The sequence below is a fragment of the Bombus huntii genome, chromosome 11 (genome assembly GCF_024542735.1).
Source record: "Bombus huntii isolate Logan2020A chromosome 11, iyBomHunt1.1, whole genome shotgun sequence".
In the NCBI taxonomy this organism is placed as follows: domain Eukaryota; kingdom Metazoa; phylum Arthropoda; class Insecta; order Hymenoptera; family Apidae; genus Bombus; species Bombus huntii.
This window is the reverse complement of record NC_066248.1, coordinates 7,129,232-7,152,907: the sequence shown is the minus strand read 5'-3', so window position 1 is coordinate 7,152,907 and position 23,676 is coordinate 7,129,232. Positions and strand designations below refer to the sequence as shown.

The window sequence follows — 23,676 nt, the reverse complement described above, 5'->3', positions numbered from 1 at the left end:
GTATTTCAACTCTTGTGAAAACGATACTGTATCGTCGTCTAATATTTGTTATGTTACACGCAACAGCCATGATCATTTAATTATTAATATCTTCCATTGGATATTCCATCCAATTAGACGGCCGTTGTTATCGTTGCTGCCGATAGCAGACCAGGGGAAACATCGAGGAAGTCCTCGACAAGACTAGTTTAGCGCGAGTACCGTAAAACCGTCACGACGTGCGGAGACAGCCTCGTTACGGTTCCGTTCGGAGTTACTCGTCCAAACAGAATTTTATCTCAAGCGCCATCGTTACAACAGGCCTGGCTTGCCAATCGATTTCTCCGATAACGCGCCAACTTAAACAGATACACCGAACTTCCGGGTAAACTTTCACGCGATTAAGACTGTTAATGCTCGCGGAATTACCACGAGATAGCTGGAACCTCGAACATTCCGTCGGCGACTCGATAGAAATCACCTGCACGATTATTATCGATCGGTCGTAGACTCTGCGTTCGCATTCGCGTTCAGTCAGATCGCAAACAAATTTTCCGTGAAACCCAATTAAGATTCCAATAACGAAGGCGTTTCGTATCTTTCATAAAAAAAAATCTCCGACAGATCGTTGCGATTCCAGTCAGTTTCTGTTAAACCACCTACAAAGTGGAAATAGCGGTCGCGATACGAGCGGAACGTATCGGAATAATCCACCGCGATCTTGATCTTTACAGCATACAACCAGGTTGCATTACCCGGGAGGTTCACCGATATCAGAACTGACCGTAAAACTCCGATCACGTCTATCACGTTCGTGACCGGGCAGTCGAATGTTGTGCCGTCAGTCAATCGCACCGCTATAAAATATGTCAGCAGACCGTATTAACGAAGCATTAAATTGACGCGTATAAAACATCGATGAACGGCGAGGATTCGACCGATCGTGTTTTAATCTGATCTCGTCGAAGCACAAACGGAAAAAATTCCAGTGATTTTTATTACACGCTACTGAAAGGTTGTGTCAACGATGACATTAATTTATCGAAATGTAGTTTGGAGTTTGAAAACGCCGCGTGTAGAGCGATCCACGGGAACGATTCACGGTGTAGGAAGGGCCAGTGCATACGTAGAAATCGTAGCGAACGTGAAGTAGGCAAGAATTATGGCAGCTGGCAGATCGATTACTCGTGTAGAACGCATCCGGTCACGTGACTTCCCGTGATTCTAATTCAGTGGGACGTAAAATGTTCGAGTGTCGTGTGCGGCGTAACGCTACGTGTTCGCACGTAGACCCTATTCTCCCTTGTCGCACGGTATCAGCCTAAACTGAGAAAAAAATCAAGTTTCGGCTCCCTTTTACCGTCTCCTTCTACTTCTCGCTTTCACCTTCTTACAGTCTGACATCGATGGAAATATCAAACGTATTCTTGTCAGGAAACAAAACGATTCGTGTCTAACTTATGTATTAGAAAGGAACTATTTCTGTGAAGAACGAGAGGCACGAATAAATTATTAAAAAATCCAATTTCACGTGAAAGAAAGATGATCACAAAAAAAGTAGAATAAAAATTCAAAAATTCGTACGCGATGAAAGGAGCGGTCAGGAAGGCATTGGTATCCCCACCCCCCTCCTAATAACTAAGAACGAACGAAATCTATTCACGCGTATCATTCACATAAAATTCTACACTCCGTTTGTATATGAAACACAACAATGCGACTAGGACGCCAAGATGAATCCATATACGAGAACTCGATCGTCCTGTATCGTCTTTTGATCGTCCTTTTGGCTGTACTCGTTTTGGTACATACTCGCCCCCGTTGTTCAGCGTTCGTTCAACGTTGCAATGAATAGAGGAAGAACAGAGAGAAAGAAAAACGCGCGCTCTGAAATTGCGATTTTACTGTGCCGCGGCGTCGGTAAATATTTACCTGTCAGGCTGGCTGTTCGTTTCTCTCTGGTCTCTGCTGCTCTTTAATTAACACGCGTTGTCCTTCTTCTTTTGTAATCCTCCCCTCTCGTTTCTACGACACTTCACTCTCCAAGGACGAAGTCGACGAAAAATAAAAGACCCGCTACCGGTCCTTTCACTGACAGACACGTTTCACCGATCCTGCAGGACCCTTACTTTCCTTTCCTCGTTAACGTTGGATTACACGGTAGCTGAGACAGGCCATTCGATTCCCTCTTTCGATTTCCTTAGGCTCTCATAGTCGAACGCGATATCTCTACCGAACAATACCATCGGCTAAACGATAGCTATCACGAGTCTGCTATCGACCCATCCCGCTCATAAAGCTCACCGAATTCTGCGACGTAATATTTCCCACCGGTTTGTATACACATGCCAACGATGGATCGTCGCCTCTGCCTAAGGATACGACAAATACGTTCGGTTATGAATGTGTCGATGTTTCTCGCGAAGAGAATTGCCAGCAAGCCTCCGCGGAGATTTTTCCAACTTCCGGCAGTGCCAAGAGCAGACGCTTAATGGACTTTAATGGATCGCGAGCGTAGGATCGTACATGGCGGAAAAAGTTTCACGGAACTTCGGCCACCGGACACTCACTGGGTTATTAATGAAGAAAATTGAACGGATCTCACCGAGCACCGAATACAGAAGAAGTTAATGGATTTTCTTTCCTGGCGCTTTCCAGACGTTGCAACGAGTTCGAGTGGTAACGATTTCGAGGGTTCTTCGTTTGCTAAGTTCTACGCACTACACATACACTCCATCGAACGTCACTTCATCCACTGTACACTGATAAAGTTTTCGTGTGATCCGGTATAAAATCCTTCGTGCCTTCGTCCACGATAGTCATATTTAATCTGTCGTAATCTTGGCCACCCTTTCATTAGGCATCCTCATGATCGGAAATGCGCTTTCTGTTCGAACGTCTACCGGTGATTGAGAAAATCGAGCGTACGAACGATCGTTTCTACTTCGCAAGGAAACTTTTAAACGAAACTGTCTTTACGAACGAATGAATCGCGGACAGCGACGCGACGTTGACGCGAACTTTACGATACCCGACAGGCGTAAAAAAATGTGCGTCCTCGTCGAGGGAATGTCGTTTGCATCGTGTCGGCTAACTGATCGAGGTACAGGATGCAGTTGTCGCCGTCGACGACGAGGAACGTCACCGGGACGAAGGCTCGGCACGCGAGTTCGCCGGCCGACTGAAGCACGGTACGACTGTCAGCCGACCCCAAACCCCGAAACTCGACTCGACTCCTCTCCGTTCAACGTGTCCGCCGTCTTCGTCGGTTCCCCATAGCGATAAGGGGTGGCTGGGGGTGCAGAGGGCATAAACAGTCCAAGGGAGAGGGATGGAGTATTCCGCGCCTGCGTCAGGTGTACGAGCCGACGAGAGTCTTCCTTCTACTTTATGCTTGACACTCGCTACTCCTGCGTTGCTTGTGCAGGTGAAACAGATAACGAGCCGAAATCGTAAGTCGTCTGATATCTTTTTAACCTTCTTTTAACTACGATCGAACATCGGATCTTGTATGCGACGCGCGTGTATATGGTCTTTCATACATGGAGAATCGGTAAATTTACGATGCCTAAGCTAACGCTGTAAAAACGACCTAATCGATCGGGGAATTAACCCCATGCCTTACATTTTCTTCTTCCTCCTTTATCTTTTCTTTCGAACTATACGTGTTACAATTCAGCACTTAGATACTGCGCTTTCTCACGGACCGCTTCGACGTAATTTCTTTCTTCTTCTACGAAAATGAAATTCTCGCTATAGAACATTAAATACTGGATATAATTCGCAATTAGTTTCCGATGCTATAAGTTACATTTAAATCCGATAATGTACAGATGAATTCTATTTACAATGAAATTTTACGATTAATACGCTTCGATAGTATAGGGTAAAGCAGGTTAATCGACAGTTCGCGTGTAATTCTGTAGCATTTTGTTCTATTGGATAAGATGAAACAAATAAGCGGATGAACGCTCTATGATGGAACAAAAGAGAACAAAGCCAACGGCCGATGATATTGTCGCAAAATCAGTCGATGTAACGTAAGCACGAGCAGTACCGGAGGACGACGTTGCGATTCACGAACGTTCGCATCGATTAATTAACGTAAACCACGATAAATCAATCGAATTGTTGTTCTCGATACAGTCAACGGTTTTCCGTGGTTAACCCATGGAATTTCAGATTTGCTCTCTGTTCTTGTCCCATTGCCTTTACCTTCTACGTTGCACCATCTGCGTCTACTCCACTGTCTGTCCCTTTTTCGCGTTCCTCCGATTCCGCTTTCAGAGTCGGTATCGACGATTCGATGTGAGAAATCAATCAGTCCTAAAACCACTTCCGAGAAACTTAGCAAGCGCGTTTCGCCGCTTGACGTCGGTTCAAGAGTCTTCCGAGTAGCGATTCGTCCACGTTCCAGCCCTCTTTGACTCGCTCGGTTAAAGTGACACGGGTCTTTTCGGTCCTATGTCGAATTCGAGTTGCGTTTCCAACTTAAAGCTGGAGAACTTTCTCACTTTTACCGTCGATCATATTTCACATTTTGTTACCGAAATCTGAGATTGATCGTAGCATAACGTAGTTTATGACACTTGACATATCATCCGGACTAGAGACTAATCATTAAATGGTAGCTTTTAAGTAGTACAAAATATATTTGAAATTTGGAATAGGAATCTTACACAAGTACTATGATTAAACTTATCGTCCGTATGTCAAGAAAAACACAAGGCAAGATTAAAGTCGAAAGAGCAAAGAAACTGAATGGGATTTGAGACGAAAGTTTAGATCCTCGAGAGATTTGGTTACATCTGGAAGTTGTAAAGACCAGAATTGTGTTGAATTGCATTAATTAAGCTGGCGCGTATCTTCCATAAATACTACAGATTTATATTATGTCATTCCATAAATAACACCTTCCGAAAGCTGAATTTAAAACAATGGAATTCATCACGATAAGAGTTTTACCAAAAATAGAACGGAAAACTCAGTACGAAGATAACAAACGATTATAAAAGAGAAGGGGGAGGAAGGTCACTGATTAATTACCAACAGATAGTTGTTTATTTTCACCTAATCTACGTAAATGAAAAAGCCGCGTTATTTATAGAATAACCTAATACATATACCCACACGAGGTATTTCCTGAAATCTCACTATCTCGCATCACGTGTGGAATCAGTATGTTAATTGTTGCACTTGTAAATATCTACGTATGATTTGAAGAAACAGTGTTACTGCAAATAAATAAATAACGATAAATTCGATCGATCATTATCGTTATCTTATCAAGAGAACGTGGAAGGAAGGGCACAGAATAGACTCGGCATATCGATACGCGACGCAGTGAATTCGTCAACTCGCGAGCTTCAGCGGTCATCGAGTAGGAACAATAACAATAACCGAGATAACGCACGCAACGCAACGCCGCGAGATCCGTTTAGCTACAACCAAATTGCCAGTATTATCAGTTATCGGATTATTACGGCAAATTGTTCGGGTTTGCCTTTACCAACTAGCCTACATACTGCGCGACCCCTCCGGCGACCCGGTTCGCCATGTCGGTGGCGTGGCGGTCTCTTTTCGCTCCGTCTCGCTTTCATCGACGCGTTCGCCGGTGACTCGTCCCATTTGTCTCCTTCGCTCACCATAGTGGAAGCGTGTTCGACGCCGCGCAGCCAGATGCGCCGTTGTTCGCGTAAGCATACGGTAAATTCCAACTTGGCCGAACTCTAAACGTAACCTCGCGTGGAAAGCTGACGCTGCCAGTCCGCGAATACGAAGAAAAGTGAATGGAACGGCTGGCGGAGAAAGGAAAAGCAACTGACTCGAAATATGTATTCCGGCACAGTGGCGTTCGGAGAAGTTTCGAAACGACTTCGCACCCAACATCCAAACGTTTGTGCTGAGTTACGAGACTGTTACACCGCGGATACAGCTAGTAAATTCGAGAGGTAAATGCCGCTCAATCGTCGATAACGCGTCTACAACGATGTCCCAACTTGAACTGTTCAATCACCTTAAGAGCGTTACGCGAGCAACGTTCCCATAGATGGGCCATACTTGTTCAGATTTTTAGTACTTGTATACGACATATATATATATAATGTAATGTCGCTAAGAACAATGATATTCTCTGTGTATATGATTGTTAAAATTTGTTCAATAAAAGTTAGTATCGCAAACAATGCTATATGTGAATTACGATCTTTCGTTGTGAGTTATTTGCAAATGGAAATAGGAATAGGATAAAACCTTTCCTTCCGTATTGTTGAACTTTTGAACTTCGCCTAGAGATAATGGGAATACGAACCTCATCTAGGGACACACATATCCGTAAATATCCATATGTAGGTACCTGTAGATAGCAGTAACATGCTTGTACACGTAATACCCCGATAATACGCTAAGTCTGAAATATGGGTATCGCCAATGGCGCCCATTGAGTCTGCAACATGATCTTACGAATACGAACCTCTATCAGAACTGCGTAAAGTTCGTGGTCTCGTTATTTACTATTCGCTCATACGATTTCTCAATCAACGTCGTGGCTGTACTCGATCGTACACGATAACGGGAATTTCACACACAGTCGATGCATAAATTTCCAATGATTTTCGATATCGTACGAAAACGTGTATCATTCGATATCTTTCTGGGTCACTGCAGATATCACTGCTGCATAAAAACGTCCGCATTGTTATATACGGAAAACGTTTGAATATTGACCAGTGCACGCGTGTACGAAAAGAATAGCACTTGCGGCGACGCGACACAACAGCGTGATAAAGAGATTTCTGAAATATCACCGAGATATAAGCCTCTCAAAAATACGACAATTATTCACGAATCAGTCTTAAAACCGTCACGGAGTGATTTATACATGGAGGGAAGGTACACATGGCTATTTATGTCGTAAAGATATATTTCGCGGTGGTATCGCTGCGCTTGATAACAAATTGTTTCGCGGCGTTTCCCACTTTTATCTAACTCCATGGAGAAGACGCGATAGAATGAACGCAGAAATGAATATACAATGATACGACATCCGGCGATCATTAATAAACCGTCTTAGAAATCATGTGCCCGATCTTCCGTCGACGGTACATGCCACGAATCCATTAGAGTAATTTATTTATCCTGGCGTCTAATTATTTACTATCTACATCTGGGAAACTTCAGCACTCTTAGAACGATAGGCTCCGGTTTAAAATCGTAGCAAGCAGCCGAGTGAGTTGTTACGCTGAAAAATCGTTTCGACGATTCTATCCTTAACGAGATCCTGTTCCGGTGGTTTGCTTGATCGATCTCGCTCTCCAACCGGAAGCAACTCTTTTTCTCTCGTCTAAGAGACGACTTATGAAACTTTGAAACGCGTTGCTTCGAGACCACGATGTCTCTTCTTTAATCTCGAAACCCGTATACTCGAACGCCTTTACCATTCCCGGTGACGTTATCGATGGTTCTATTCAGGGACAAAGGAGACCGAGGCGATCTAAACGTTCCAGACGTTGCTACGTGCTCGACTGCGTTTCGTTCGTAAATCGCTAGACCACCGTTGCCTGAAAATCGTAGCCGTGACGAAGGCAACGATGACGATTTTGTTTTAATCATGCCAACTCGCCGGGGTCAGAAAAATAGAGATGGAACGAAACGGGCGAGATGAAGGCGGAGAAGACTGATTCAGGGTCCCTCGGTAGTGTCTGCCTGTTCGAGGATTGAGTTCACCCTTGTTACGGTGACACTGCGGCTGGGTAGAAGTCTCGTTCAAACGTCCTAGAAGGGGTTGGATGTAGAGACGGTGGTTTCAGTCGCCGAGCGTTTCCGAATCTCGGCGGGGTTAATAGTCGAACGTGCCTGGAGGGATTCTCCAGCGCTGGCTCCGCCATCCCTGCCATTTCCCTGCCACCCTTATCCCCACCACCGCCATGCCATTATTGTTCGTTTCTGAAAGGCTGAATCTCAGCATTCAGTCTCCTACTTCCTCCTTTCCTTTGCTTTCTCGTACCATTCCTTCAACCTCTTCTCCTCCCCCTTCATCCTCCACCTCCACCTTCACCTTCTCTTCCCAGGCAACGCAATCTCACCGCTTCCGTGCTTACAACCAAGACGGCTTTGCTTCCGACACCAACGGCTGTCTTGCCGCGATAATATGTTAATCAGCCAGTCGCGATGTGTTAATTAATGGCCGTAGGCAGCAGCGAAATGTCGATCGCTCGATGTTACCCCCAGAATCGTTTCCTATCAGGCACGACGCGACTCCGACGACGCCGCACCGCACCGAACGTGACCGGTTTATTTCGAACTGGGCGAGCGCGTCGTGCGTTGCGACATTATTAATAAACGCGAAACAGATTAATTCGATCGATGTCGTTCTACGCGATTAGCGAACATTCCACGGGCCGCTGTTGAGCGCGCTGCAAAATGCATCGCATACATCGGGACGCATGGTCGATGTCAAATGTTGCGATCTCTCAGCGAGATTCGAAATTCCGTTTGTACATTCATGGACGCGTTAATTTTTCATGGTGTCATGTCGCAGAGAGTCGAACATAAATCAATGTCCCTTCGTGAATTCCAACTATAGGCAGAGAGGTGTTTGAATTGGCGCAGCGGTCGATATTCTCCTACTTTTAATTCGCTCGCGAAATCATTAACGATAAGACAATTTCCACTTGCTAACAACGTCGTTAACGAACGACCGAAATAGACGAGGAAGACTCGGTAATTTTCTCGGAACTCGACTCGGGAATTTAATCGGTGGCATCAGAAAACCTGACGAAGAGAAATTGGTTACGGTGTTGATACGCCGATTATTTCGGCCTCCGTTTTAATTATACCGTCTACCGGAACTTAAGCTATAAAATATAGCCTTTATCTGTGAAACCGCCTATCGGTGAAAAGCAGCCTGTTACTTTTCAATTAAACCGATCGACGCGACTTCAACGGCGAGCGAAACGCTGAAACGGTAAACAATGCGAATATTCTTGAAAGTTCGCGAGTTGGCGAAGAATCGGCTTAGAATCGCGACGCATCGACTAGTCAGTGGCAAACAATCGAAGTTGAAAAGTGATCGCGACGGTGCTCGACCTCGGCCGCGCACAATATCAATTGAGAAGTTGGCGCGTCAACAGATTTCATTTGTAACCATGGAAGCCGACGCTTTGACTTCTTGCGAGGAAAATTAACCATCTGTTTAAATAAAACTGTTCCTTCTCTCTAGACTCGAATCTCATCGTCGTGTTATCCATTTCGGAAATTTTCCAGCCAACTAACGTGCCGCAAACTCAAACGTCGCTTCCCAGCGAATATACGTGTAACCAGTTCGTAAAGCTCGTCCGCTGGCTAAAACAGAGCAGCGGTGTAAAATAGGAAAATGTACGAGCCCAGCGTATGCGAAATATACGTAAAGCAAAGCCGATACGTTCAAAAAGATTGCCGCTGCTATGAGCATGGCGTGTCTTCTCGTAGCTCCGCTCCTCTTTGCCTTTCTCGTTTGTTGGTCGACGTTTATTTTGCGGTTTTCGCGAAAGCGGATAAACGAGAAAGCATTGATTATATTTACAACAGAGCCTCGAGGCTGGATTTAACGCGGCTTGGTGAACGTTCGCTTTCGCGAAAATTTTCGACTCGGTGCCATCGCGTGCTCCTCGCTACCTTGCAAATCACGGTCCGTATTCCGTAGAGTCATTCCTCCCGTAAAACGTATCGATGCCATTAACGGAGAAATCTGTACAATTTTGACAAGAATTTAACTCGGTGGATGTCGAGGAAAATTTAATCGCAGGACGATAACACGGCTGTTTATCGGTGCGTTCTTTCGTCGAACGGGATCGTGAATAGCGGACACGTTTATAACCGTGCCACGCGAAACAACGTACCGGTTATGGTTGCCCCGACGAAAGGTTTATTATCTCGTGCGCGGCATAACAAGGGACGCCGTTACTCCTTGTTGGTTGGCGTGCAAACATAAGGGAACGTCGATCCGACTCCGGTAATTCTAGCACACTCGTCCGTAAACGTAAACCCGCTCGACGTCAGCCAGGGTACTTTTATTCCGTGCTCGGCAAATTTTTAAGCGGGCTACAGCGAAAGACAATCTCTTTATACGTTCCCCGCCGTGTTTTCACCGCGAAATTGCGTTGTCACCCTGCATCTTCGTCCAGTCTTTTCTCCATTCGCCTCCATGGTACAGGGTGAGGATGTCCCGGGCGAAAAAATGTCGAAAACGAGCCACGATATATAGAAAGCGTGAAAAAACATGCCGTGCAAAATGAGGCCGACAATTTTGACAACATCTGTCTGACACCCTCGCACCTTGCCAAACATATTGCTCGTGTTATTATACGTGAAAATTATAGATACACCTACGGAGATAAGGAATAGGATTGTGTCGCTAAGATTTTAATATTCTCTGAATTCTGGCATTCGAAATTTGAAATTTGAATTTCAGTTTGATACGTCTCTTTTTCCATACTATCGAGAGATAGTAGTAGCGGCAATTGGCGTCGTAAAAACGTTTTAAACGCAGCCTTGAGAACAACATTTTTATGGAAAAGACAGCAATGCGGACGAAATTACTGGGAAACATCGTTACGACGATTTTAATCCGTGCACGTGGATAGGAAAGGCAACGTGGCTAGCGCTAAATCAAGTTTCGTTAAACGACGAATAAATCGAGCTTTTTCACGGAGTCGCAGCACGGTGTTTAAAAATGTACGCTTAAAGCTTCGAGCGTGCAGCCTGTGTACGTGTACACGATTCTATCCGGGCTTATGCGCACGGGGTTACTTAATCCATACGGAATTCCTGCCCTGACTATCCTCGTCCTGCATGCCAAGTAACTCGCCCACCTTACGCTTTTCCAGCCTTCTCCGCCTCTTGCTAAAAATTCGCGATTCTTCGAGTATAAGGCTGGCTAGATGACGATAATCGATTTTGAAATTGGATATCGACATCGAAACGCGAAGATTCTACGAATTGGAAATTTTAATAGCAATCGATTGAAGAATTTAAAGAATACTATTTTGTCGTCGGATGTATACCGAATGTGATTTTCCAACAATTTTTTGATATACGAATAACGAACAACAAGTTTGTTAACAATGGTTAATGCGTCAATCTGTTCAACGTCACAAATTGTACATACAATGCATCGTTGGATATCCATAGCCATGAAAGCCGTCATTCGCAACCCTCTGCTCACAATGCCGTGTCATGATGCTACGGGATATTGCGATTCTATGGAACATCATGGAATTTCAAGATGGCCGTCAGGGGCAAACCGAAGGACCGAGAGCAAAAGGAATTCAATTTCGCACTGATCGTCTTTTATGTCCACGTTTGTACGAGCATTTATATCTCGACATCGATTTGAAAACACGTCGATAAACGTATCCTGTATCAAAAATACAATGTTGCCATCGAAACGTTTGACATTTTCATAGTGTCGATATCCTATTTCTAAACTCAAATGTAACGCCGCGTTATCAGTCTCGTATTTCGCGAATCGATTGATATTTCAGCAACGGGATATTTGTTTCGTTCTTGCGATCGTCTTTCGCGCGAACGATCGAGCAAATTTCATTCAGGACACGGAATTTTACTCTTCGATCAATATTTAACCAATTAATTAGAGGTTGGTTTACCAATCCATAGAATGTTCTTGGCGCATTCAAAGAGAAGGTGAAAGAGCCCGGTCGACGGAGTTACAGCCAAACGAGCTCGTGTTTGCCGTGTCCGTGCTCCATAACGTTCGTAGCTTTGATAAGGATCGCTTCAATTATCCATTCAATTACGAGCTGCGATCCATAATCGTCAAATGCCTTAGGAAGCTCGATCCGAAGATTTCTCTTGTCTTCTCCCTGACCGGCGGATGTACAGGAGAAAGGAACGTCGTTCCATCCTAATTGCCTGCCGTACCAAGCGTTCGTATCAATTTCACGTGCCAGACACGATATTCCAACTAAATAACCTTCATTTAGTTCAATTCGATTAAGTCCCGTTTAAAGCTTCCATTGTGATCGAATTAGTCGCGTGCATCGACGCGGCGCGAAATTTCACGGGGAAGCAAAGTGCATGAAACGCGACGCGATGTGGCGCGACACCGAAAGGCACCGGCCGCTTATGATCGATCATTTTTGCCTGGCGTTAACGAATTTTCTAACGTCGTTAAACGTTGTTCCGGCCAATTTTCGTGCATTCTCGCGATATTGTCAATTAGCACCTTTGTACCGGTCCAGAGGGAGAGAGAGAGAAAGCACACTAGTGCCTGTCATCGTCGACCGAAAGAGCTTCTGTACACACAACCACGCGTGTACAAGCGTGAATACGGACACACGTGACCGAGCATTGAACGATACATAACACAGAGGAGCGAGGAAAGCGTCGATGATAAAGACGGAGCGAAAGAGAGACGGACAGAGGACACGGGAAGAGGAAGGTTGGATACGGTCGAAGGTTGAATTCACTGTGAAAGGGTCCGTCGGTAGGGGTAGAGGGAATTGTATGCGATGCGGTCTCGAGGTCGAGGTTTACCTGGTCGCGCCACTCTGTAGGGATGCTTTGCGCGTGTATCATACCAACCCCGAGTTAGCGAGCTGATGGACCATAGTTCAGCCATGGTCGACCATACTAGTAGATCGTTTCTCTACGGCGTACGCATAGTTCGAGGTGTCATCTGACCTCGAGCTCGTCCTCGATGTCACCGTATCCGGTCAGTGCATGCAGGTAACGTGTTACGTGAAAGAGCCGAGTCACGGGGCTGGCGAAGGTAGAAAGCAAGGATCGACAGAGGGGAAACGCGCGAGAAAGACGTCAAAAGCTACTACAAGAGAGAGATAAAGAGAAGGGACATGGGGTAACGATGGCTGGTTGTGTGTTCCGACGTAATATGGGCTTGTTCCCGTTTGCGACGCGGTTCTCCCGTGCTTTGCAATTAGCCTTTGTCGCGAATGCCCGACCAACCATCTCCTCCCCCTCGGCCTCTACAACCCTTGAAAACCTCCGCAACGTCCTTCTATCTTCGCCACCCTCTCGGGATACGCTAATATCCAAGCGTCTAAGCAACCGCTTTAACGTGCACAATCGTGTTATCGGACTTTCATTAAAATGGAAAATTTATATCAATTTTCGCGCTTTGGTCTTCCCTTCCTCTCAGCAAAATAACCAAAGTTTCAAGATTTTTCGCGTCACGAAATTTATGAGTCGAATTTACTTATCGTTAGCGTTCACGGCTGCACGAAATTACAGATTAAAGGCGATTTCACTCGTATAAACGGAAGGTAATTTCGATGATGGAAATTCCGAATTTAGAAGCGAACGATCACTTTCGATATTAGGTTGCTCGTCAGGTTAGTTTTGAATGGACTTTCGCGTGCCACATGTTCGTACAATAATGGCTCAAAGCGAGCAATGATGCGCATCAAATACAAGAATGTATCTACGATATAACCTACATAGACAGGATAGGAGAAAGAGATTCGTATTCGAACCTACAACTATGCTCGGCAACTTTTGCGCGCTGACTGATCGATTTCGTATAATAGAACAGCGAATTCATAGATACACCGATCTTCTCTATCGCCGTATCTCCAATCATAGCTCGAATTTACCCGTGGCGAACGTCTAATCTTGCGCGGTTCTTCTTCTGCGCGGTAGAATTGAAGATTCTATCGAAACATCGGTCTATCTATCTTCCACGTGTTCAATTCACGAAACGCAAAAAATATACGTTTAGCCCAATGAAATTCGCGTTGTCTCTGATTCTCGACGCGAAGAACGTCTCACGATGCAGAAACAAAGCGGGAAAAAAGATAATGGATCGCGCCAAAGCGTAGACTAAGCACGCAGAATGATTATTGCATGAATCTACAGTATCCGCACGCTCTAGAGTTTACCTCCTTCCTTCCTTCCTTCTTGCAAAACCTTCTCCCGATGCTGTGGGATTCCGACAGAGCTTGAACGAAAGTGGAATTCAAATTGTTATTTTAATATTTATCATCCGGCTCTTAAATCCCTCGAAAGCTCGCCCTCCTCCACACCGCGTCGCCAGGATCAACGATTTACCTTCAGGCATAATCTTCTATGAAAAATGCTAACCGTTCAACTTAACGCTTCAATATTTCAGATATTATCAACCATGGCACGAATAACCACCGTTCATCGACTTCGTTAACAATCTTCGGCCGTCGATCATTTCGAAAAATTCAAACGGATACCTGTTATCGCGCCCTCTACCTTATCCATGACACCTGCTGGATAAGAGAGAAATCGGACAACATAGAAATTTCTTTCTATCGACGAAACGTAAAGGGAAACGAGATGGAAGTATACGTCTCTTGTGCAGCTCGTTTATTGGGAAACCTAAAGAGACCGTTAAACGAGCTGGGCGGGCTTTGATTTTAATCGAAGGTTATGCCGCCGGCAATAATCGGCAGTTAGCCGAACACCAGTCTCCGATGAGGCTGGGGTTTGCTGATAACAGACTTAGCAGGGGTGGCAAGTGGCGCAGCAAGGGGTGTGGAGGAGGGTTAAAACCCCCTCCGGTAACAGCCAACCATGTTACGAATCTCTGGTCGGCGTCACGGCTACATTGCTAGAAGAGCGGATCAGGAGGACCAGGTGGAAGGAGGAACGTGTATCGATGCCGGCTGGGATAATCGATTGATCGCCTTCTTAATTAGCGGCCGGGGTATTTAGAGTGCCCATTCAATTACACAGTTGCGTAATCTGCTTACGCAGCCTCCATCACCGAGCTTCCTCTAGCCAGAGCTATCCCCGTTTCACGTCACGTGGACTGTATCACGGTGCTCGTCGCCACTCAGAAATTGGATTCGATGCTGTTCCAGCTTTGACGAGAGACTCCGATTAACGGAGAATCACGAGCAACGGCGTAAAGTTTCGTTCGATTCTGCAACTAACCGCCTCTCGAGAAGCAAGACTCTTTGTGTTGGTGGAAACGACCGTTTTAGTCCTCGATAACAACAACGAAATTCATTCGCTTTTCGATCGTACCAATCTATAGTTCGACAAAGTATGTACTTTTTTATGAACGAGTAGCATTAAACACGAATTGACGCTTCTAATATCTATTGTCGCAACGATCAGACAATTGTACGAATTTAAAGCAGCATTCGCGAGAAGAGACTTCTGACTATTCATAAATTTTTCCTTTGTATCTCGTATCGATTGAGACGTTCGTTGCACGGGATATAAATGATCTCACGAACACGTTCAAAATCCCCGATATCCAGATCCAATTCTCCAGGTAAGCGCAATATCTCAAATTAATTCTCACCGTCGTAGTTGTCTGGTATTCCCGACTTGTCCTTTCTCTCATCCTTCCCCATCCCCCTTGCTTCCTTTCGCCCGACGTTGGCACGAGCCTGTGTACATCTCGAAAGTGAGTAGGAGGTTTCCACTTACCCCCTCCGTTGCCCTGGCCTGTTTCACGAGCTTTCCGCTCATCCTACTCCTTCCCTTGGCTGCAAGATGTGTCACCGGCTTATGAGAGCGGCGACCCTCGCCTCTCGTGTTTCTTTCGTGGAAGTAAATGTTTTTAATTTCGCCAGGCCCGACGTCCTCCACTTTCGCAAACGAATGGACAGAGGGATGGCACACGAAAACAGTGAACATGAACGACGCGACGAGACGCGTCGCGACGCTTGCCAACACCCGGACCAGGGGTTCGTCGCCAACCACTCCGGACTGTACCAGCCAGTTTCGTCGTTCAACGCTTTTTGCTGTCGCGAAAGTTAACGAGTCGTGAGACGGAAGAACGACGAGAGGAAACACGATGAGGGCACAGCGAAATCAACGACGTCTAAACCTTCTAAATATCGTAGGAGTTGGATAAAAATACCTCGAGATTCGTCTTCGAATTTGAAAAGATTAGTCGATTACGATAAGAGATTAAGTAAATTTTCTAACAAATATTTAATATCGTTTAAGATAAAACGAGTTTCGTAGTCATTCGTAGATATAACTAAGAGAGGTACACGTGATAGAATCTCGATGAGGAATGAATACCGTCGGAGAACAGTTTTTCCGTTGTAATGAATTCTTGTTCACTTTTCTGGACCGCAAACCTTGCGAAAAAGATTATTCGTGCAAGAGACAAAACTTGTCTCTTGGATGCAAGGTAAGGGTAAAAGAAACCAAAACGTTGGATCGTTCGAATTCTTTACACCCGGCTATACACCGAAAATGTAATAAATTTCTTGGTCGGCGCTATGAATCTTCATCCCCCGGTATTGCAGCGGTGCTTTTCCCGCGAATCGAGCAAGGGTGTATTGAGTGTCTGGCCGAGTTGTCCTCGTGTACCTTCATCCTACTTTCTCTTCTTTCCGCCAGAAGGACATAGAGGTTGATACGTCTGACCAGATGGAATTTTTCCACTTTATTTTCCTGGTCTTGCGCACGATATCAAATTCCATTGCCTCCTTTCCCCCCTCTTTCTCCGTCACTACTCTTTGCCTGGCGGTCTCGCACGCTGTATTTCACATAGACGTTCGTCCTTGATCTTCTCTGCCTCTCTATCCGACCATTTCTCCGTCTCTGCCTCGCACGCCTCGCTACCAGCAAGGATATTCAGTTCTCTGTCGTCGGTTGCTCTCTTTTGTGAGCAGAACGGAAGACAAGACAAATACGGAAAACGAAGAGCCGGGAGGAGCACACGACGACACTGCTTCCGGAATAACGCGATTATATCGAAGTCGTGGCACCAGCCGTGCGCCCAGAAATCGATACCTATCGGCGGAGAAGTATGAAGTGCGTTTAAATTTGTCGGAAGTCATAAATCGCAACCGAAATATATTACCCTTTCGTACAACCAGTTCCTGTGAAACTTTTAACCGAATACCACGACATTTATCCGTTGCACTTTTAATACGCCACGGAACGAACCACGTCGCGAAACTCGTCCAAATTGTCCAGTCAAGATATTGAACGATAAAAAAGGAAAATAGCTGAGGACCGTATATATCCTATCGAGCCGCACATGTATATGGCGTAGGAGACGAAATGGCTGATTCTTCTTAAAAAAAATAAATAAAAAATTTAATATGAAATTTCCTTGCCGTGGCTAACGTGGAATCAATTCCTTACCGAGTATATTACGATTTTCACCCCATCTTGTAGACGTTATAGACGTAATCGCGTGCTTTTGAATGGTATTATATGGTTTTCGATCAATGGAAGATGGAGAAATAGCAAGAGTACGACGATTTCCGCGCAACGAATCAAACACTTTGGAACCGAGACGTTGTAAATCAATAATCCATTGAACAGAAAGGTAGCGCGAATAAGTTTAACGAAAGTCTCACGCGCGGCTCTCGAGGATTCGCTTCCGCGCTATCCCCGCGTGACAGATAAAGCGGAACGACTGCTCGCAAACTCTCTAATCAAAGAGCGTTCTATCAAGTTTGTTCTATGCACTTGATTACGTAGAATGCGAGACGGTAACGTTGTTGCCGGTGTCTGAATCGCGAGGTATCGAGGTACGACTTTAATTAAGTCAGATTTATGGAGTAAATATCACGGATAAGGTACGTATATATACACCACTGTCGACGAGGAAACTCAGCCACGATTGGATTCTCCATAATTTTGCGTTAAACTTCCTAACGACCGTAAAGTCGAGTGGACATTAATTACATCAGATGAAGACTATCGATGTCTCAGCAAAAGGATGTCATCTTCTGAACGCGAAACTGTTGCTAGCGTTTCCCAATAAAAATCATAATAATAATAATAACGACGATAAAGGAAAATTACTTGAATTAATCAAGAACGCGGTAACGATTTTCTCGTAATCGATGTTTCCAGAAAATTGATACTCGTCATCGGTTATTGGAAAAGCCAAGTGTATTTGCAGGTCCAGCACTCTTCTCGTGCCAAGTTTCAGATTGGAAACCCACCGCGGTTATTAGTTATACAAGTAGTTTCCAACATCTCTAGGGAGCGGTTCTCGGGGTTAAAGCGAGGCTTGATTAGGCGCGGCAACTTGTGTTTCCATCCTGACTCCTTACACAAACTTATACCATATTAAATTGCGCTTAAGTCAAGCACGTGCTCGAAGGTCACAGTTCGTAGAACAACGAAGGAGGGTTATGAATCGAGAAGGTAAACGAGAAAGAAAGAGAAAGAGAGAGAGAGAGAGAGAGAGAGAGCAGAAGATGAAGGAAGATAGGAACGCGAATCGTAGGAAACGCAACTACAGGCTGTAAAGATACGAGGTGCTAACGTGTCAAATGAGAAGAAACTTGGAGGAATTTAATATGCCGGTCCGGATGTAGTAGAAACGCCACATCACATCACGCGGGACCATGCGATTCTACAAGGGAGAAAGGGGTTTAAACCTAACCGGATGAACGAACGGGAGAGTATGCGGAAAGATAGAATGAGATATGGTAGCTTAATTCTGTTACAAAGTTACGCGACTTTCTGGAACTGTCCTCCCAGGACCTAATTATGCGGCTGTCTCCGAAGAGAATTCTGCGAATCTACTGGTTCAACGTAAATATCGTACGCTAACTAACATGCGGGAGATTTACGCGTGTCAAGCCAAACCTGGCCTGCTTTCTTCGCTTTCATGGCCATGCGTGAAGCAGAATTAACGAGAAACTACGCCAAGTACACCGGAGCTCGAGAAGTTCGAACTTCCCCGTACGAAGTTTACAAGGAAACAGTAAAACCAAGTATTCCAGTGCCATACGTTATGTTAATTCGTAAATGACCCGTAGAAATTCCGATATAGGAGTAAAACGATACGAAAGCGATTTAACGATAGTCGCGGCTGCGTGCTACCGGCGATCGAGTTCCGAACTTGGAGGGAAACACAGGAATGTATTTGACCGTATTAGCTAGAGAGGAGTGTTTGTCAGAAGCAAACGAGCGAAACCTGTAATTATGTTTGGCGTCGATTCCTTAAGTACACACAGTCGGATTCGCTACAGATCCTGCGTCCGTCAAACGAACGTTATGTACTGCTCGAGCCTAAGGGTGGACCGCTGAGTCCACCAACAACAACACGAATATAGACGAGTGGAAATTAATTTCGATACCGAGCGATCACGGATCCGAAATAATAAAAATTAAACGTACTTACACTCGTGAATATACTTTCGAACATAGAGTTGAAATTTCAATGAGCACTGAACAAAACGTTCGCGCGCAAATATCGTCATGCGTTACGATATACTCGAAAATCTATTTGAGGCTAAACTAGTTTATAAAACGATAGTTCCGATCGACGTTCTCTTCTAGGATTATTATTTGATAAATGACAAAAAATTCTCGAAAACAGAGGCGGACAAACAGAGATGGAAGAAAGGAGGAAGAATCAAAGAGGAAGAGAAGGAAAAAGGGACTGAGCGAGTAACACGAGGATAAATTCCTTGAAGAAAAGTTTTCATGTATCTTTGCTTCGCAATCCCAGCGAACGGCGTGTATAAAGTGCAGCTACCGGAAAGGTACGGTTATGTCGAGGACCGTGTCGGTAAAGACGGTGCGCAAGTGAACAAGTACATGGTCCGTTGGTCTAATCTAAGGCTAAGTTAGGTTGGGTTAAAGTAGACGAAACCTCACCAGTATTAGTCGAACCAGGTTAGTGTCCTACCATCCTACTGAAAGTTTCCCAGAGTCTCCTAGATATTCCCTACTCCACCGCCACGACGCCCTTTACTCCTTTTACAACCGGCGACCGCAACTTCAACAGTCAACGACCGCGTGGATGAAAACGGCCGGTTATTTCTTCGTATATCGCGACGCCGGTGTACGCGGACAATTAAAGATAAACATTTGCACGGTTCCGACTGACCTGGCCTCTCGACAATACGCGGATAATTAGCGAGACTGACTGTACGTTAAACGCACAATTAAATATGACTGACGTTAGCGGAAGGCTGCAGCCACCACCTCCAGGGCCCAGGATGGTGCCACGAAAGGGGACCAAGTTAATTTCGTCGTTAAATTTTCCACCGGGGAAAGATACGATTTAATTTGTCCGGTAAAGCCAGAGCGGAAGATATTCAATTTGTGTTTAAGGTAGAGAAGCTGGTCTTGCAGGTGTACCACTCGTTAGCGACCATCGTACGTACACACCACTACTACAACTTTCCGTTTAATCTAATCCAATTATAATAGAATTCGGCATATCAATCCGGGATTAATTGTAGTTATTTACAAGAGGTGAAGAGACGAATAAGAGGCCAGCAAAAACAAAAATAACGTCTGGAGAGAGACCGTCGGTGAGCACTTTCTGGGTGGTCGTTTAACTCGGGATATGAATTTCTCGGAGAATCCGAAATTAAAGCGTCTATAACGCGTATGCCACTGAAACTAGGATGTGCTGTTATTCGCGTATATCTACGTTTCAACGTTTATCGCGTTGATTAGCTTTGTTGAATAATAGAGAATTAATAAGTTTCAATGCGACAGATTAAACGCGATAGAATCTTTATAACGAAAGTATAGTGCATCATAACGAAATATAACGGTGCACAAGTATAAATATTAGCTGCTACTTGTAAACGAGCAAACGCGAGGACGAAATGGTTTGATTTGGCCGTATTATGAAGAGGAGATCGAATTCGATCATAGTCGACAAATTTGTTCGAAATCCGTCGAAGCCTTTTTTAAAATCTCTTAATGCGAATATAAATCACGTCTTTGGGTCGGCGGAATTCGCAACGCTGAAAACTTGGCCCCTTTGTCAATTTAATCCGAAGTTTCCGCGAAAACATATTTTTCAGCTAATAACTCACACCCGACACTTCTACCGAACCTCCCACCTGCACATTCATATCCCGAGCTCGTAAATCAAGGAGAGGTCTTACCGCAAGAGTTTCCATTAGTCCCGGAAAAATTCATGGATGACAAATATGATTGTTTTACCAACTCACCTGAAACAGAAAAGAACGAACATTTACATTTCGCTGAAATTAATCATCGCGACTCTGAGTTCCTTCGCTTCTAATTAGCCATTTTTTACTGTAATTTGCATCAAGTTTCGTCGGTAATAAATCGACGATATCGGATCGTAGGCGACATAAAGTAATAGAACGTTTTACTCGATTCCTCTCTTATCGGTTTGTCTTAGAACAACTTTCCCTTTGCTTCAATTTCCTAAGTAAAAGCTTTTATGTTTCGAACTTTCGAAATCAGAGTTATACGACCTTAAATTCTCAAAATTAAGTTTTCGAGAACGGAGCGTTTGAACCTTGAGCTTTGCCGACCAGCACTCGAGAATTTCCAGAAAAAATATCTCTCTCTACTAATGAAAGCCTTTTTTGCTTATTCCCATGGGCCAATAAACGACGAGATTAAAGTTTCTCAAACTCCTCTGTTGAAGGCTTGATAAATAAATAAATAAAGTAAGTTAAAAACCGTTCAACCAGTATGTCAGACTTTTCTAAAAACCAATCGTTTCGAGAAACATCAAATTCTACGAATCGTAATACGTCAATCTTCGACTATACGATCTTCTACATTTTCATCAACTACGATACAAGGATGCGAAAAGGGGATTCAATAAGCAGGTTCCATTTTCTCGCGGGATGCTTTGAAAAATATCGTGTCGAGGCGATAGTATGGAAAGGGAGGTAGAATCCAAGGGATACGTCTTACTATTTCGTAGCCAATATTCGCTTCTGCGACAGAACGGTACAATAGCATCAGGACCGATAATGGAACAAACGCGGGACTGGATGGAAGGAAGAGAAGCTAAAGAGGACACGGTATCGTCGAGGAAACGAGAGAATCGACGCGAATCAATCATATGCAAAACAGCGTGTCGATAAATCTTAGAGGGCCAATAAAATCGTATCAATCGGATAGAAATAAACGAGATGTAGATCTTCTATTAATCTCTCGTTCGGTCAACGCGTCTTTGTAGCTCGGTTCTGGAAGTCAGAGGAAACTGGCTGGCCCATGTTGAAAGCAGATGTTTTCGCGCGAGTGAAGCTAGAAACGCGGTGGATGAAAACGGAATGAAACAAAAGGCAGGAGGAAAGAGAAAGAGACGAGGCGTGAAAAAATTTTGAAGCAGACCCTCGTCTCCTGAGACGACTAGGGAAATGACGAACGAGAAACGGAAAGGAGGCAAAGAAACGAAAAAGATAAACCAGAGGGTAGAAAAGCTTGGTGGTTCGAGCGAGCGTACTTCTTTCACGTAAGACATTTACCGACTATGTTGCTGTATAAGAGCTCCAACGGTAAAATATATCCGCAGGAAATCGGGAGCGACGAATCGAAAAGGCGACCGCTTCGATTTCCTTTATGGGAAAAAGATTTCACGAGCGCGTCGTTGTCTAACGCGAGGAAATGATGATTGACGTATAGAAACAGAGAGAGAGAAAGAGAGAGAGAGAGAACAACGGATGCTTTCTGCATGTGTACGGATTGCTTATTTTTCTCACGGCGCAAATATCCGGTTTTAAATATAAAACGAAAACAAGATTAGCAGGCGGTAAGATACACTTTGTCCAGTTACATCAGCAATCGGACCTTGATGACAGATATTTACTACGTAGAAGGTCTATCCGGCTACGAACTTCGACCAGTCTAACAAGTTGGAAGTACGATGACGCAGGTTGGAACTCGCAAACTTAGTTTTAGGTAAGAAACTTAGGAAAATCTCGTATCTACGGTAAAGTCCGGGATAATTAACATCGCGGTAAAATCAGAGCAAGACCCAAGACCGTTTGAGATCCAACAAAATACCGTGCACGATAGATTGGCTGTATGATGGTAAACGACATAAAACGAGTTTCTCCTTGTGGTTTGGATTTTTTCACGAGACGCGCGCCAAGGCAGGACAGTAACTTTTAATTCGCGTGCCCGACGCCGACCAATCTGTGTCGTGCGCGCACCTATTACTCCTGATAAGATCGAGACAATTTATTTACCGAGCGTAGAGGATGCCATCACGCGACTTTGTCTTTCTACCTTTCCTCTAGCCATTCGGAGAAAGCGTCGAAGAACGCGGACAAAGGATAACGAAAGGGGAAAGAGATGAAAAGAGGGGTAGTGATTTTAACGTACTCGTGGTAGTTGGAGGTACGCAACGACCGCGGAAAACCCGACATATAGGAAATAAAAACTTAATGGCTATATAGCGGTACAGACAATGTTATTTCGCGACGGGAAGAAAACGAGAATACAGCGAACACCAACGTGGAATTGCGTTGGTACATCGTGATCAATCGAAACCGAGGAAAATAAGCACGTTATCCGGTTTAGAGACTTTATATCAATCGACCTTATAAATCTTATTTCCTGTCTGCTGTTTGCTTCATGAAATACACCGAGGAACGAGGCAGATATCGGTTGAGAAAGCAAGGGATAAGAATAGCGGAGAATACAACTCGATGAAATCGAATGTTTGGAGATTGCTCCGCGATACGTAGTATAGAAATTCTCAGTCGATTCTTGTATTTGAATTCGTACGATAATTGAAATTTATGAGACTACGAAAATGTCACAAGAGCGACGTGTGTCTCTACTATTGTTGCACGAGTCTTCCGATACGATACACCGAGTTCAAAGGTTTGTCAAGCATACGAATCTAACGTAACCAGCTACGTTTAGTGATTAACTCCTTATATCTGTTTGCGTTTACAAACAACAGTAGAAACGCAGCTTTCCACGAATTCTATTATCTACCTTTACCCACGGATTTTATCGAGTTTAAAGGATAAT

General features: G+C 44.5%; 1 protein-coding gene across 10 annotated transcripts in view; it reads right to left on the bottom strand.

Moving 5' to 3' along the window:
- The window catches only part of LOC126870824 (agrin-like), a 384,318-nt gene that overhangs the window by 322,822 nt on the left and 37,820 nt on the right, over nt 1-23,676 (bottom strand). For 4 of the 10 annotated variants that reach the window (XM_050628845.1, XM_050628844.1, XM_050628847.1 and 1 more), the window contains exon 1: nt 1,912-3,181. The exons of 4 other annotated variants lie outside the window; for them this stretch is intronic. The gene's annotated coding sequence lies outside the window, so the exon portion shown is untranslated. Of the gene's footprint in view, nt 1-1,911; nt 3,183-23,676 lie in introns of those variants that run through there. 2 more of the 10 variants (XM_050628848.1, XM_050628853.1) reach the window with 2 other exon arrangements.